General features: G+C 31.3%; 1 non-coding gene across 1 annotated transcript; it reads left to right on the forward strand.

The window, feature by feature from the left end:
* The first annotated feature begins 995 nt into the window (after nucleotides 1-995).
* TRNAS-UGA (transfer RNA serine (anticodon UGA)) lies at nucleotides 996-1,069 on the forward strand. Its single transcript has one exon. It is a non-coding gene; the product is annotated as a tRNA-Ser (tRNA).
* The last annotated feature ends 14,217 nt before the right edge of the window (nucleotides 1,070-15,286 follow it).

Raw genomic sequence — 15,286 nt, forward strand, 5'->3', positions numbered from 1 at the left:
AAATAACAAAGGCGATGTAACTATTGTAATCTCTTTCTAACAAGGTATGCGCGATGGCAAGAGAATAGTGCAACAAAGCGATGTTATAAATAACTTATTTGTTTTCTCATTCTGTATTATTAGGGCACTTTTTCAGTTTATTATTTATGCAATGATATGAGCACATTTTGTAGAAGGTTTTCACATTTTTTTGCGTTCAAACGTCTGAAGCAAAAACCAAATTACTCCGCGAGGTATTGAAAAATTCCTCCCATATTTCATAATCTTCACCGGAGGCGAATTCAACCCACGACTTCTAGGGGGCGTCTTTTGTAATTTAGGATATGAATATGATCTGAATTAATCATAGAATGAACGTGTTTTAAAGCTCACATATATGCACACCATACGTAAATCGCGTTGAAAAGACGAAGTCAACACCGTTTAAGGAATGAACTCTATCTCCCCCGACTGGTAACCGAAAGTTGTTGCGATGATTGAATCAATAAATGGCGCTATAATAAGCTGACACTTTGTATTAATAGTACTGTTAATGTAAAAAGGGATTATGAACGAAATATCTTTAGTAAAATTTGTATTATTTTGTAAATAAAATTTTAATATTTTCCGTTTTTTTCAAAACACAAAATTCCATTTTGATTTGCTTCGCCTCGTGTCTCAGCGTCATACTTTATTATATTATTTTTATATTGTGATACAAGTGTATTTTTTGCGTTTTATATCGGTGCAACGAAGAAAAAAGTGCCTCAATGCTATGCGACCTGAGGGTTAAAATTAAATAAGTTAAGAAAATAATAATATTTGACAAGTTTAAATTATTTCACTAATAAATGAAGATATCATATGTCTCGACGCCATCTAGTGAGAAATTTAGCACTAAAAAAGCCTTTCCTACAAAAATAAAGTTGGATGTTTAGAGGTGAAAAAATATAATAAGCAGTAATTGCTGATTGAGGTACTAGTACATATTAAATCATTTGGTGGGTTGGAAATAAGCCGACATAGCTCAGTGGATACAGAGCACCTGACCTGACATCAGAAGGCACGGGTTCAATTCCCGTTGGCGGCATTTATTTTTACTCAGGAGATATTTTCAATTTGTATTAGTATTTCGGATGACTAATTATTGCTTATAATTATTTGTTATCCTTTAATATATAACATATTATATCATACACCATCGTGGACGAGATTAACAACTGTTTGAAAAGTAGATGGCGCCACTTCAAATTGCGTCAATTTACGAGTTTTACAAAAACCGTACTATAAATTATTTGAAAACATGGTTTTAAGGAAAATGGCGGGCATTTAACCCTGTTCCGGAAATTTTGTGAATATTTAAGAAAAAAATCACTTGTTTTGTTTCTATTTTTTGAAATTGACGATTCATGGTGGAATTCTATTATAATATATCATAATTAAACAAATATGAAACCTTTTCCACTTTAATTTTACTGACGGTAACCGGTTTCAGCTCTTTGAAGCCATCTTCAGACTGGTAAAAAATATTCTTGGTCTATGGTTTTTTTCTAGACAACATATGGGGGAGGGTTGGTCTACAAGGGTTTTAATCAATTATATTAATTACATTTGTTACAAAACTTTAAATTATTTTGGTATTTCCAGTTGGCTCATTACCTTAGGTTTGTAGCTCACTTCAATACTGTTCAAGGAAAAACCTTACAAGAAATATGAATTATTAATGACGTAATTTTATTTTCAAATCGTTATTATGATGTATGGGAATTTTTTGATTGTTTTTTGAAGGGATACATGTTTTCATTGGAGTAGGAATGGTAATTATATAAGCTATCCCTCCCACATATGTAGTGTATATAAACCGTAGACTAAGAATAATTAGTACCAGTCTGAAGATGGCTTTAACGAGCTGAAACCGGTAAAGGTCAATAAAATTTAAGTGGAAAAATTTGTTTTATTATAATATATTACAGTGTTATGTCTAAAAAATAAAGCTGTAATTTCAGAGAAATGCGTATATTGCCAACAAAATATATAATGCATTGTCATTTACATCGAGTCAATCAGCCGAGTTTCAACTTGGATGTAGGGAAGTTGATTCATTTCCGCTTCCACGATTTGCATTAATTAATTTCCAATAAAATTTTATTTGAAAATAATAACGAATATTTACCACATACCAATTGAATTAATTTAATTATATAATTTATTTTACTGCTTATCGCTCCGCGTAAATGTGAATTTTCAAAAATGGATTGCATAAGCCGATTATTGAATTTTATTTATACAGGGTGTCCGGAAACTCGTAGTACAAGCGGGAAACTGGTGAATCTACATCACATTTAGAGTCGATTTTGTAGTATAATTTTTTTTTATTTGAGCTTCCGTTATCGAGTAAATCGAGTTTGAAGTTGATTTTATTTTTTTTTATTTTTTTTTTTTTAATCAAATTCTTATAAATTATTACTGAAGATCAAAGTACCCAACTAATTAAAACTATTTGAAAGTAAAACAAATGAAGAAACTCGGATTTGAAGCATTATTTTGAAATCACCCTTCATTTAACCCGGTGTAATCATAAAATATTTCTGCTCTGCAAGGTTAAAACATCTGTTATTCAACCCTAAACACCAGAAAAAACTTTAACCCTAAAATAGCCGAAAAATATTTTTTTTTGGTTTTTTTTTTTTTTTTTTTGAAAATGCTCAAAAAAAAAACTTTATGTTTTTTTGGGTTCCCCATGTGGTGTAGATTCTCCAGTTTCCCGCTTGTACTACGAGTTTCCGGACACCGTGTATAACCTTTTGATATCACAAAGGAGAGAAGGTATTATTTGATTAAATATTTGTGTTTTCTTCTCCGATGTTTGGCTTCTTTTCACAAAGATATTATTTATCTTTATTTGATATGCTTTCCACCCGCACATCAAATATGTGGATATATAGTATTTAGAAATGTTAAAAATATAATGTGGTTATAAAATATTTTTATTTTGCAACATTAAATAAGAACTCTGTGGTGATTTAATATTCCAAGACGATTCTGCGTAATAAAATGTACATTAAGCTTTTTAGATATATACAGTAGTCTTAAATAATGCTTTTATTATCAGGTTTCGACTGCCTCCATGGTTAACTCGACTAGCAAGTGGGTTCAAATCCCGGCATGCGCAGAATATTTTACAAGTCATTCGTTTAAAATAATTTTATTTATTTATCACAAGATAATACATTACAAAATGTTAACAAATTTATGATGTTTTATTCATTTCGGGAAAGACAACATTAGTTTAAAGACAAGACAACATAAATACATTAAAATAAATAAACGCAGAAGTTATTTTGGAGTTCCAAAGAAAGGATGTGTCAGTCATTAATAAAACTGCTGAGGAAATAGCTTTTAAGAGCTTTTGCCAGTGTTTTTTTGTTCGTTGCCGGAAGTTTTAGATTACTAGATACTGCGTTGTATTGCTTATGTGCAATGTATTTTAAGAAGTTAATTTCAAATTAAGTCGTGTAAGTAGATGACGATAATTATATTTGATTTGATTGTGATCGTGTTTTGTGCTGGTGTATGTCGGAATTAAGGACTGGTTTAGTGTTAGTATGTAAGGAGTAATAAACAGTATACTTGCGGCACGTTTCAGAGTGTAAGATACTCTTAATATCCCCCTGGTGTAAAACCATCATTCAAAATTGAAAGAATGTCTGAAATGGCTTTAGCCATGTTTGGTGATTATATCTGATTAGCCAGGTACCTTTTTCTTCCACATTTCCTTTTCATTCCTACTACCTTCAGTCTCACAACATACCCCACTTGGAGATGCTAGACGGTTTGGAGCAGTTGGGACTATTGTGCGGTATTCACATAATAATCGTTTGCTGCTTTGTAAAGTTTCTCAATACGAGTATTTTTCTGTTTTCATTATCATATTCGACAACCTCTGCTAGCAATCCGAAGGTCGTGAGTTCTTATCCCGGCGTGAGTAGGAATTCTGAATGGTGGTTTTACACCAGGGTGATACTGAGAGTATCTTCCACTCTGGAATATGCCGCAAGTAAACCATATAATATTTTAAATGAATACTTTGTATAATACCAAAAATTCGTCAAATAAAATTTACTTGCGCACGCCGGGATTTGATCCCGCGACCTTCGTATTAGGCTGGCCGCATACATACGTTTTCCGTATTCGATTTCCGAATAAGTTTTCCGTATTCGGAATTCCGTGAGAATAGCGCAAACGTTCGTTTTTCTTCATTCGGAATGTATAAACGTCAGTACCAGTGTTGCCAACAAGGGCGATATATCGCCATTTAGGCTACTCAGAGCGAGAATCGGCGCCGAAAAAATCTAAAAGGCGACTGGTCGCCAATTAAGCTACTTCAAAAACATCAATTTTAAACATGTCCCGAAATTCTCTAGCCACCCCCTCCCCCCATGAAATTTATTTTTCTGGGGACAAATTTTATATTTTCTTGAAATTTGTTTATTTTCTGAGGACAAATTTTATTTTTTTGAAATTCTCTAGCCACCCCCCCCCCCCCCCCCCACGAAATTTTTATTTTCACGTAAAAACATCAATTTTAAACATGTCCCACCTAACAGCAAATTCGGCTACTTTACGCTACCTTATGTATGAGAAACGGCGATATTAGGTCAAGATCCGTTGGCAACACTGAATTACTGAACAGAAATTTCCGAACGTTTGCGTCGGCACAAACAAACTGTATGCAATAGCTGCGTTCCGCATGACGTCATTAGGTTTTTTCCATTCGGTTTCTCCGAACGCGCCGGCTCGCGTTCGGAACGTGCGTAAGGAATTTGTTCCGTTCGGAACTAAAACGAACGTGTGCGGCAGTTAATGTATTTTCTACTGATTCCGTGCATTCGGATGTCCGAATACGGAAAACGAATTCGGAAATCGAATACGGAAAACGTATGTATGCGGCCAGCCTTAGTCGAGAGGCTTACCCCTCGACCGCAAAGATGGATATAAAATCAAAGTAATTATTACTGGGTAAGCAAATAAGAAAATATTAAATAATGATGATATTTTATTTGTTTCAGTTTCGTAGGTAGATACTATTACCAATACTATATATTATTCTTCCACAATTATTTTCTTTTCTTCTTGTTTGAACTCCGGCTAATAACACTTTAGTGAAAAATTATTGCCACAACACTCAACAAATCAGTGGTTTCAAACAATTTTAAATAATTAATATAAAAATAATTAATCTTTCTTATATTAAAGATCTTATTTAAATACAAAAACTTTACCTATGGTATAGATTCATATGAGTAGTACCTACTAGGTAGATACATAGAATGTATATTGAGATGTGTAAATTTCTCTAAGTTCCGTGTTTAACTATTTTGTTGTTTTCACATTTTCAAAATTATTTTAAGGTATCAAATTTTTACAAATATTATGGTAAAGTCTACCATATTCAAATTTTCAAGTTCTGTTATTATTTCAGTTCTGTGAAGCAACTGGCCCATTCTGATATACTAACAGAAGTTGAATAAGACTTTTACAGAACTTGGAAATTAACTTTGAAATTGTAAGAACTGTTTAAATTCTCTGAAACCACCCGTCCTAATTATTACTCAACAGTTTTGAAATGAAGCTTTTAATTTTATGTGTTTATCTTTGCTCTTTTAAAATCTTCTACAATTTCAACATTACTACAAAAACAAGTTGAATTTAATTCCATACTTAGCAAACAAAATGTGTTTTTGCAGTAAAGTTGTCGGAGGCCGAGTCACGGGTCCTATAAAAAACACCTCAAAGGAGAGTCCTTGATAAAAAACTTTCGCAAAAAAATGTTAATAAATTAGTGGAACGACATAATTTCCCACATCTGAGTTTTAAACCGACAACATTATTAGCTTAGCTTTTTCGCTGTCACGAAAAGTAAAAGTGCTAACGAAATTACGCCATTTCGGCTTCCGTTTCGCTTGCTTTTCCGCCAAACAAAACCGGCATTTTAACCTGAGGCCATGGGGCATTAATAACAAGAAAGTCTGAAATCCCAGAAAGAAATTAGTACCAAAAAACTGCACAAAAAATCACAAGAATTTAGATTGAATTGACAGAGGTGGACTCTTCAACATTTACAGAAAACTATCTGATATCATCACATAATTTATTTATTATTAATAATACCACAAACTAGACAAATGCCCGTATTATGGTTGTAACATAAATGAAAACATATAAAAACAATAAAACAATGTTTTACATATTATATCATAATACAAATGGTAATACAAAATCAAAAAAAAAAGATCGATTATTCATAATAGACCCGATATAGTTTTACATGACAAAATTTAAAAAAATAACTTATATCATTAATGTCGCTATTCCCAATTCCTGTAATATTCTTAAATCGGTTGATGAAAAAATAAGAAAATACACATATTTAGGAAATGAGATAAAAAGAATTTGGCATTCTCAGACTATGAAAATATTACCATTTATTATTTTGGCATTATACCTATCTCTCTCATTAAAAATTTAGGCGTATTAGATCTATCAAAAAATTTATATATAAAAATGCAAAAATTAGTCATTTTAAAAATAAGATTTTTTGAATATTTATGTTGAGGGATCAGTAGGATTTATAGGCCCTGTTAGGAGCTCTACCGAGCCGAACCCTCTGATATGAAAATATCTGGAGTCGGTTAATTATTTTCCCATTTGATCTCTGGTGAGTTGACGTGTTGTTCTTGTATTGTTTTGTATTTATTTTGCTTATATAATGCACTAGCATAGTCTAGATTGACTAGATGATCATTTGGGGAAAAATATGTGTGGAAGGGTTTAGTTTTTTCCTATGGGGAAGATTTAACCCGGACATAAAATCGGAAATGAAAATTTATATACGATAATAGGGATAAAGTCGGAATGATTTCACTTAAGGGTCTTTCTTCAGTCATACAATAATTTCATTCAGAAAGATTTCCGATTTAGTTCTGCCACTTTCTATTAGCCATACGGTAATTTGTTTTTGAAGTGGGTCTGTTTTAACCTCACTGCATTGCTGCTTGAACCCATTAAACACCTTCGGAGCCAGGAATACATGGAAACGTATTAGGAATTAAATTTGACGCCCCGTCTGAAAACCCGTGGACTAAATAGTTAGTATCTAGTATTTAGTACCTATTATTTTTGTGTAGCGCCATTTTTGTGAAAAATAATCTCAACTGCGATGTGTTGGGACTGTGTGGTTTAAGGTAATATCAGCGCCTTGGCGCCTTAACAATTCGGCGCCTGTAGCGGCCTGCTCTAATTGCGCCCACACAGGGCCAGCCCTGGAATCAAATCCATCATTCTTATTAATTTTGAGTAAACTAGGTTCAAACACACCCAAAAAAATTACCGATTTTAAATATTACAAATTTATTGAGAATCTCTTCAAATAGTTCGTAATCCGATTAAAAGTGGGATTGCGGGCACTTATTGAATAAATTGATAACATCAATAAACTTTTATCAAAATCACGATGTTGGAACACGTGTTCATAAAAAATCATAATATTTACGCATTTCGTTATTGTATATTATAAAGGCAAGTGCCGATGCATGAAAACGTGTTCCGATATGTTAGGAATTTACAAATACCAATTTCGAATAAGAGGTGTTATTTTTAATTGCCCACTATTTCAGTACATGTTACTTTTGAAGCTGTCATTTTTTGACATTTGACAAGTAAATGGAAGGATACACGCTTCAACAATGCATTGAAATTATTAAATTTCATTTGAGTGAATCAAATGCAAATCATCTTGAGTGATGAGGCCCATTTCCACTTAGGTGGCTTCGTCAACAATCAAAATTGTCGCATCTGGGGCTCGGAAAAACCAAGAGTTATTGTTGAAAAGCCTCTCTATCCTAAAATAACACCTCTTATTGGAAAACCCTGTAGTTTATGAGGAATACAAATTACCCGGATTAACAATAATTGAAATAGATTTAGCAATACTCAGTTTTCTACGTGCATATTTGAATGTTTTTAATTCTGTAAGGGTAAAATTACAATTTTATTTTTAATACATTTCTTACTTTGTACAAAAGCATTTTCTGATAACAATAAAACTTATTCTTTAACATAAACATATATTTTTAATGAACTTCTACCACTCAAAACAATTACCTCCATTCATGGTGAAACCAGTCAAATGGGAATAAAATTCACCATTGCAGTTAACAGATTGAAGCTTTTATATAATTTCAAGCCACAAAGTGTTTGATTTCTTCCATCATTTGATGTACGGTTCATTTCTATAAAATATAAATAAATTAACATTTTTTTGTGCTTGTATATAATGTGACATGCAATTATTGTTATGGTATATTTATACCGTTGATATTAAATAAAAAAAAATCTTTTCACTTTTTATAATTTAATATACAATAAAAAATGATGAAAACGAAGTGTTTTTTTATGTTGAATATTTATTTACTGTTAAAAATAGTTGAAGATGTATCGTAGGTTCGTCGCTTTTATTTATTCAAAACCAGCTGACGTTCACCCGGCGTTGCTTGACTTTTCTCTACTTTCAATAAATAAAATATCCATGTATTATATATGTAATCCCTCCTGAAAAAATTCTTTAAATAATGGTGAGAACCATATTAAACTCCGTTGCATAGTTTAAAAGAACTAAGCGCATAAACAGACAGACGCGGATAGTGACTTTGTTTAATACTTAATAGAGATATTTAAAAGCTTGCCATATATACCTGTTTCACATCCCTTAAAAGTAATAGAATTGAATGAGTTGTTATTAACTTATTACTTATTCATTAACTTCTTTCATTGTCAGTCTTTCCTAATAAATTATTTCAACCGTACTATACGTTTTCTGAAAAGAAAATTATTCAGAAACTTTTACATTAAAATTCAACGTAATTATTTTTAACAAATTGCCCCTACGAAGTCTAAATTTTCATCTGAATTCTCCCAAAAACCAGGAAATTATTTTCAACAAGTACAAGGAAATTGGTTTGCTTTATTATATTTTATTTACAAGTTATCAATAACACATCTTTCATGTTGTGATCTGAAATACAATATTTTTGTACTTGATTCACTTAGCTTGTGAACCACCCATATAGTCCACCGTATATACTTCATCTTCACTTGTGGGTGTTAAAAAATTAACCCTGAATACAATACATAATTCTGTCTCAACAACACGACTCTTATTTTGTTGTATCTTGAGACCAACTAATTATACATTTATTAAAACATGATTTTAGCGTTCGTTTGCTGATGATTGAAAAAGTTTGAAGTTTGTTTGTATTTTTTTTTGACGGTTTGATATAAAGAAACACGTTTTTTGAAATATTCTTTTCAAACATAAAGCGACATGAAATTGTCTTTCAATGATTCAAAAAATGTTATTTCATTTAGAATTAGTTTTTAAATATAAGATGGTGAAATTGAAAAATGAACATTATTGAAGATTAACCAAATAGAAAAGCGTTTATCGATCACCAATCAAAAAGTTACGTTTTCTTTATCATGCTCACTTGAACTTTATTAGTATATTAAAGTATAAGTGGATAAACAGGTCTTTAAAACACGCGCGATTTTTCGAGCACGACGGCGTAGCCGAGTGCTCGAAATAAAGCAAGTGTTTTAAAGACCAGTTATCCACGAATACTTTACGCTATTTTTTTTTATTGGTACACTTTGAAAACATAAATATTGATATTATTATTAAAAATTTGGAAATAAGAAATATTGATTAATGAATTCGTGATGTGACATCACAATATCTTGTTGTCATGGAAATGAAAAACACAAACATTTGACGTTTAAAATATTCCTGTCAGATTTATAGTTAAAGTTGATATTTAGACTTCACATTTTGTTGATTTGTTGATGTTGCCATGGTAACTTTAAAAAACGCGCGTTCCATAAAGTGCGTTTTAAACACGCTAGAGCGTACTTTAAATGAGTAAAAAAGGGCACCAATAGAAAAAAAAATTGTATTGTATAAAGGTGTAAGTACCGAGTATTTTTGGTGCTCAAATCCCAATTTGGAGATTGTGGCTGCCTTCTTCTTAATAGCATGTCTCCCATGGAATCTCCCAATCTGTATTATTTTTCTTAAGCAGGCAAATACTTCTCAACCCAATTTGTACTGTGGCTTGTCTTTGGCAGCTTTTTTTAAAATTTGTGTTATTTGCAGTCATCTTCGTGAAATGTTTAATTTAGGTACCTATTATTTTTACCTAACAGTGCATTTCTAATGCGCCTTAAAGCTACACACACTAAAGTTATATTTAATATTTAATTAAGAAGATAATATAAATAAATATAAACAAAACAAGAAATAAAACATGAAACAAAAAATTAAGCGAAATACAAAACAATACACGAAACGAAAAATGAAACAAAACACGAAATGAAACATGAAACAAAACATGAAACGAAACTGAATTGAACAACAATCGCAATTTTTTCAACTGTTTAAATTTTTTCCTATGTCTTATGTGTCATTTTTTGTTTAGATTCTTTAATATTTTCTTCAATCTTCAATGATAAAATAAAGAATTCTGCCGAAGGGTTGGTCGAAGACAAAATATTTTTTTAGACCGTAGGGATTTACAAATGTAATACAACTCTAAAATTTATTTATTTACGGTACAAGTACGTCTAAATACTGAATAAAACATTTACGAATTAGGGATTGAGATGATTGCAAGCCCAGAACCGAGGCCCGGAATCATTCCTACAGCCTGCCAAATAAAGCCATCCGAGCTTATTGTAATCTATCACTAAATAAATGTCCAAAGTATTTTGTTAACCCCAGAGTTTTTATTCGAAGAGTTTGTGGGGTTACATAATCTTGTGTCTTGTTCTGTTACATGTTTCGATTAGATTTACCGGTGTTATCTTCAAAATTAAAATTACTTAATTTACGATATACCTAATCTATTAATTTATTTTAATATCAACGGTATAAAACATACCATAAACAGTAAATTATTAACAGTGACATCAGAAAATATACAATTAACAGAAACTCTAGATGGATATAAAAAGTTAGAGATACAAGTGCCATGCAAAACTTATAGGTAGACTAGGTTAGATTAGTATTGATTCAAATATATGATAGTATAGATACATGATATAATATATAACAATAGCTAAAATGTATGCATTTATTTTCAGGTTTTGGTTGAAAGTAGGTAAGTGCCAATCAAGCTGTTGGTTCACCATATTGACTATAATTATTGACCCAAGTTTCCTCAGTTGCCCCAGGCAGTTCATTTTATATTCATATTTATTTGACTTTTTACGTAAGTATGAGTAGACTTACATTTTATTGGTCATGATTTAAAAGATATGATATTAAAGCCTTTTTGTACCTAGCTTCTGTGCAGTTAAACAGATCCGCTACATCTGCGTACCTATTACTAATTAAATAATCAATAACCAATTAATTTTACGTACAGTTACCTTTGTTAATATGATCCTGGTTAGCTATTCTGTTTTCCCGCATACCCTTTGTCTCTCCTCTCACCTATAATTTTCCTTTCTTATACTAAATAACAACTTACATTATTCAATATTTATTTTTGTATTTGTAGTTCATTTATTACTCCCAAGGGAAGGCGAACGGTTGGATTGGAGACAGTTATCAATCACTTTTGGAGCCAAATCTGTTTTTTTTTTAAATAGTTTGTGCAAAAAACGACGAAATAATCTTATAATAAAATATCACCATGTAAAAATAATTGTGCGACACAGGCAAAAATTTAACCAAGAACAACAAGCCTTTAAAAAATAATAAGCATTTATAAAAAAAACAGCGAAAATTATTATGTTTTCAACACTATATACCTACCTAATTCAGTTCTACGTAACTATGTTTTGTTAAATCATGCTTGATTTGAATTTAAGTGTCATTTTCAAAATTGTAACTGATTGTGTTAAGAATTCAGATATACGTTGAAGAATGTACCATTAATTTAATATTTTTAAAAGAAAATAATTTTAAATATCATTCATATTATCCCATTAAATTAATAAAATAAATATTTTTTTTGGATTGATGATTCCCACTTAAATAATACAAGGATAAAAAAAAGTACTTCTTTTTATTAAAAAATATTGTGTTCATTGCTATACTTGAATACGAAGTTTTTCTAATGTACATTTTTTTACTCTTTTTCGATATCATTTTTGAATAACAAAATTGAATAAAAGATTTAACTCACAAAAGCACAGCTGCTGAGAATTGACAAACTTGTACACAATAAAAAAAAATAAAATTATATCCTTGGTAAATACACACTTGAGTGGAGGAATATAATGATAGAAAGGAGGAAGAAAGAAAGGGAATGGTTTGATTATGCGTAGTGCGACTGAGTGTAAGGCAGATGAAGTGATTAGTTCTGGGGGAAAAAACTGGAAAGAGATGAGAAAAAGTTACCGTATAAGCGAAATGTTCGTATTGTACTATTGTGTGGTTGGGAGGTTTTAATTAGAGTATTTCTACACAAGGACAATAATTATAACATTGAATCTAGTTAAGGTTTAATAATTTTCTTAGTCAATCTTCAGATCTTGTTGATAATTGTCTAAAGTAAATCGATAGTAAATCTTAATCCCGATGAGTTTTTACATCAAGTACAAAACAGTAAACGAATTTAGCTTTAAAACCGATAAAAATAATGTTACACCACATAGACATGAATAAATACCTGTTGAAGACTTTTTATTTTTTTATTAATTTAGTTCCAACTGCTTCCAACAGTCTGGGGCTAGTGAGACTATGACACCTATTTTACAATCAATAATTATTCGCCTGAAACACTCATCCACATTGAAAAATCTCCTGATAAAAGATACATGATGCCAACGGGACTCGAACCCGTGTCCCTTCGATTTCCAGTCGACAGCTCTGACCACTGAGCTATGGCGGCTTATCTCTTATCCGCGAAATAATTCAATATATACTAGTGTTTCATTCAACAATTACTGCTTGTTACATTTTTTTTTAAAATTTTTTTTTAATTTTTTTTTTTTATGACATCCATATATTACTATGACATCCCCAATCGGAGTATGTTGAGAAGCTGAAAGTTTTGAGGAGGGGACAGAAAAAGAGAAGAGAAAGTTGGAGGAGTACCTGACTATTCAGATCTGGTCACCAAACACGGCTTAGGCAATATCAAATAACATTTAAATGCTGAATAGTGGTTTTACACCAGGGCGATGCTGAGAGTATCTCCCACTCTGGAACATGCCTCAACAATGCTATATATTATTTTTAATGAATAAATTGTGAAATAACACAAATTTATCAAATAAAATTTACTTGTGTACCCCGGGATTTGAACCCGTGACCTTCGGATTGCTAGTGGAGAGTCTTACCCCTCGACCACGGAGGCCGTCTTCGTGGTCGAGAGGTTAGTTGGAATATTGATTCTATTATAATTTCAAAGATAATAAATGTTTATTTAAACCGTACTTGTCTGTATACAAATAGGTGTTTGTTGCTTGCAAATTTTCATAACTTATTATTCTTTGATAAAATGATTATCTTTGATAAAATTATTCAACTACTTTGGTTGTGAACAATTGGAACTCAAAAAAAGTTTTTTTATAGGAACAAATTTAAGCAATAAATATTAATCTACCCCTTACTTATAAACGCGGTGTAAATATTACGCGGTGCGTAAGGTTAGAAAAGTGATAAAATACACTTATTACTATGGCAATATGCGTATAAGAAGCGAATTAGTAAGACAGTGACTTTTATAAAAAGTCAAAAGGTGTCCCATATAGGTAAATAAAAATCGGATATGTTTATCCGAGAATCTATTTTAGGTTACAAACCAATTCTTTAGATTGTTGTGATCATTCAAAACGGTAAGAAAAGAATTGCAGCTAAACATATGGGTAGAATTATTTGAGGATAATATTGTTATTTATTTTTCGGAATAACTTTATTGAGTAAAACCTAAAATTGTAATATTTAATTATTGAAGACAATATTAGCAATTTCTAAACGAAAATCTGAAACAGAACAATCAGAAAAGGATACGGTCACATCTAGGACTCGAACCCAGGAACAGGACTAATATTGTCTACAATAATTAAATATTAAAATTTGAGGTTTTAATCAATAAAGTTATTCCAAAAAATAAATATTCATTCTAGACTTTCAAAAAATTCAATAGATGTCGCACATTAAAATAAAAAAATTAGATAGGTTTATCTAAAAAAGATGCTGTCTAGATTGCATTTAGTTCGGGTTGAATCTTGCGATCATACATAAAGCGCCCTTGAGGTGTTTTTGCACAAAAACGGTGCTATACAAGTCATCCAAGTATTATTGATAAGATAGTTGCTAATAAAAAAAATGTGCGGTGAAAAAATGAAGACAATGTTGGTAGTTCTTATTCGAAGTATGTTACAGTTAAAAGTGACCGAGGGGAATAGGGTCCCATTAGCTCAGTGGTAGAGCGGTGTCCCGGCAAGACAAGGGTCCTGAGTTCGTGTCCTAGATGTGACCGTATCTTTTTCTGATTTTTCTGTTTCAGATTTTCGTTTAGAAATTGCTAATATCGTCTTCAATAATTAAAAAATATTGTTAGTTCAGATTTCAAAGAATGAGATCGAAACATATGTTATATAATAACTAGGTCCCAATGGTCGAGTGGATGAAGACGTTGTCCCGGTAAGAAAAAAATCCTAGATTCGATTCCCAGGTGAGATTATTATCATTTTATTTTCTTGGGTTACATGTTTCATTTTGATTTGCTAGCATTATTTTCTTCTTCAAAAGTGTTATTGAATTCTTGAATTTTCAGTACCGTATCTACTGCATTTTTTTAAACACACCATCAGAATATTGGTCACTGCTAAAATTACGAAAACATTTAAAAATTCGTACATAATTAATTAAACATTTAATTTAACACTCCTAGTTGATTTGATGCGGTAATGATGCGATCATTTAGTGAATAATAATCACCAATTCATGGACGCGCGTAAGTGCCTCCGGCGTAATTTGGTGCTGATGATCATTGTCATCGAGTTTAATAATTAATTAGGCAGGTAACACTAATCACAGTTGATCACCTGACAAGTACAAGTATACCTGTATATGCAATTTGATAGGGAAACTATGATATTTCCATGGTTCTGTAATCAAACTAAGGGCGCTTTGTTTTTTAACATAATATTTTATTTCTTCATTAGAAGCAGATGATTTGAGATTTTATTTTTTTTATTTAGGAAACAAACAGTCATTTATATATTTAGCATAAAC

This window comes from Hesperophylax consimilis, chromosome 24 (genome assembly GCF_061612785.1).
Source record: "Hesperophylax consimilis isolate HC1 chromosome 24, BYU_Hcon_1.0, whole genome shotgun sequence".
Taxonomy (NCBI): domain Eukaryota; kingdom Metazoa; phylum Arthropoda; class Insecta; order Trichoptera; family Limnephilidae; genus Hesperophylax; species Hesperophylax consimilis.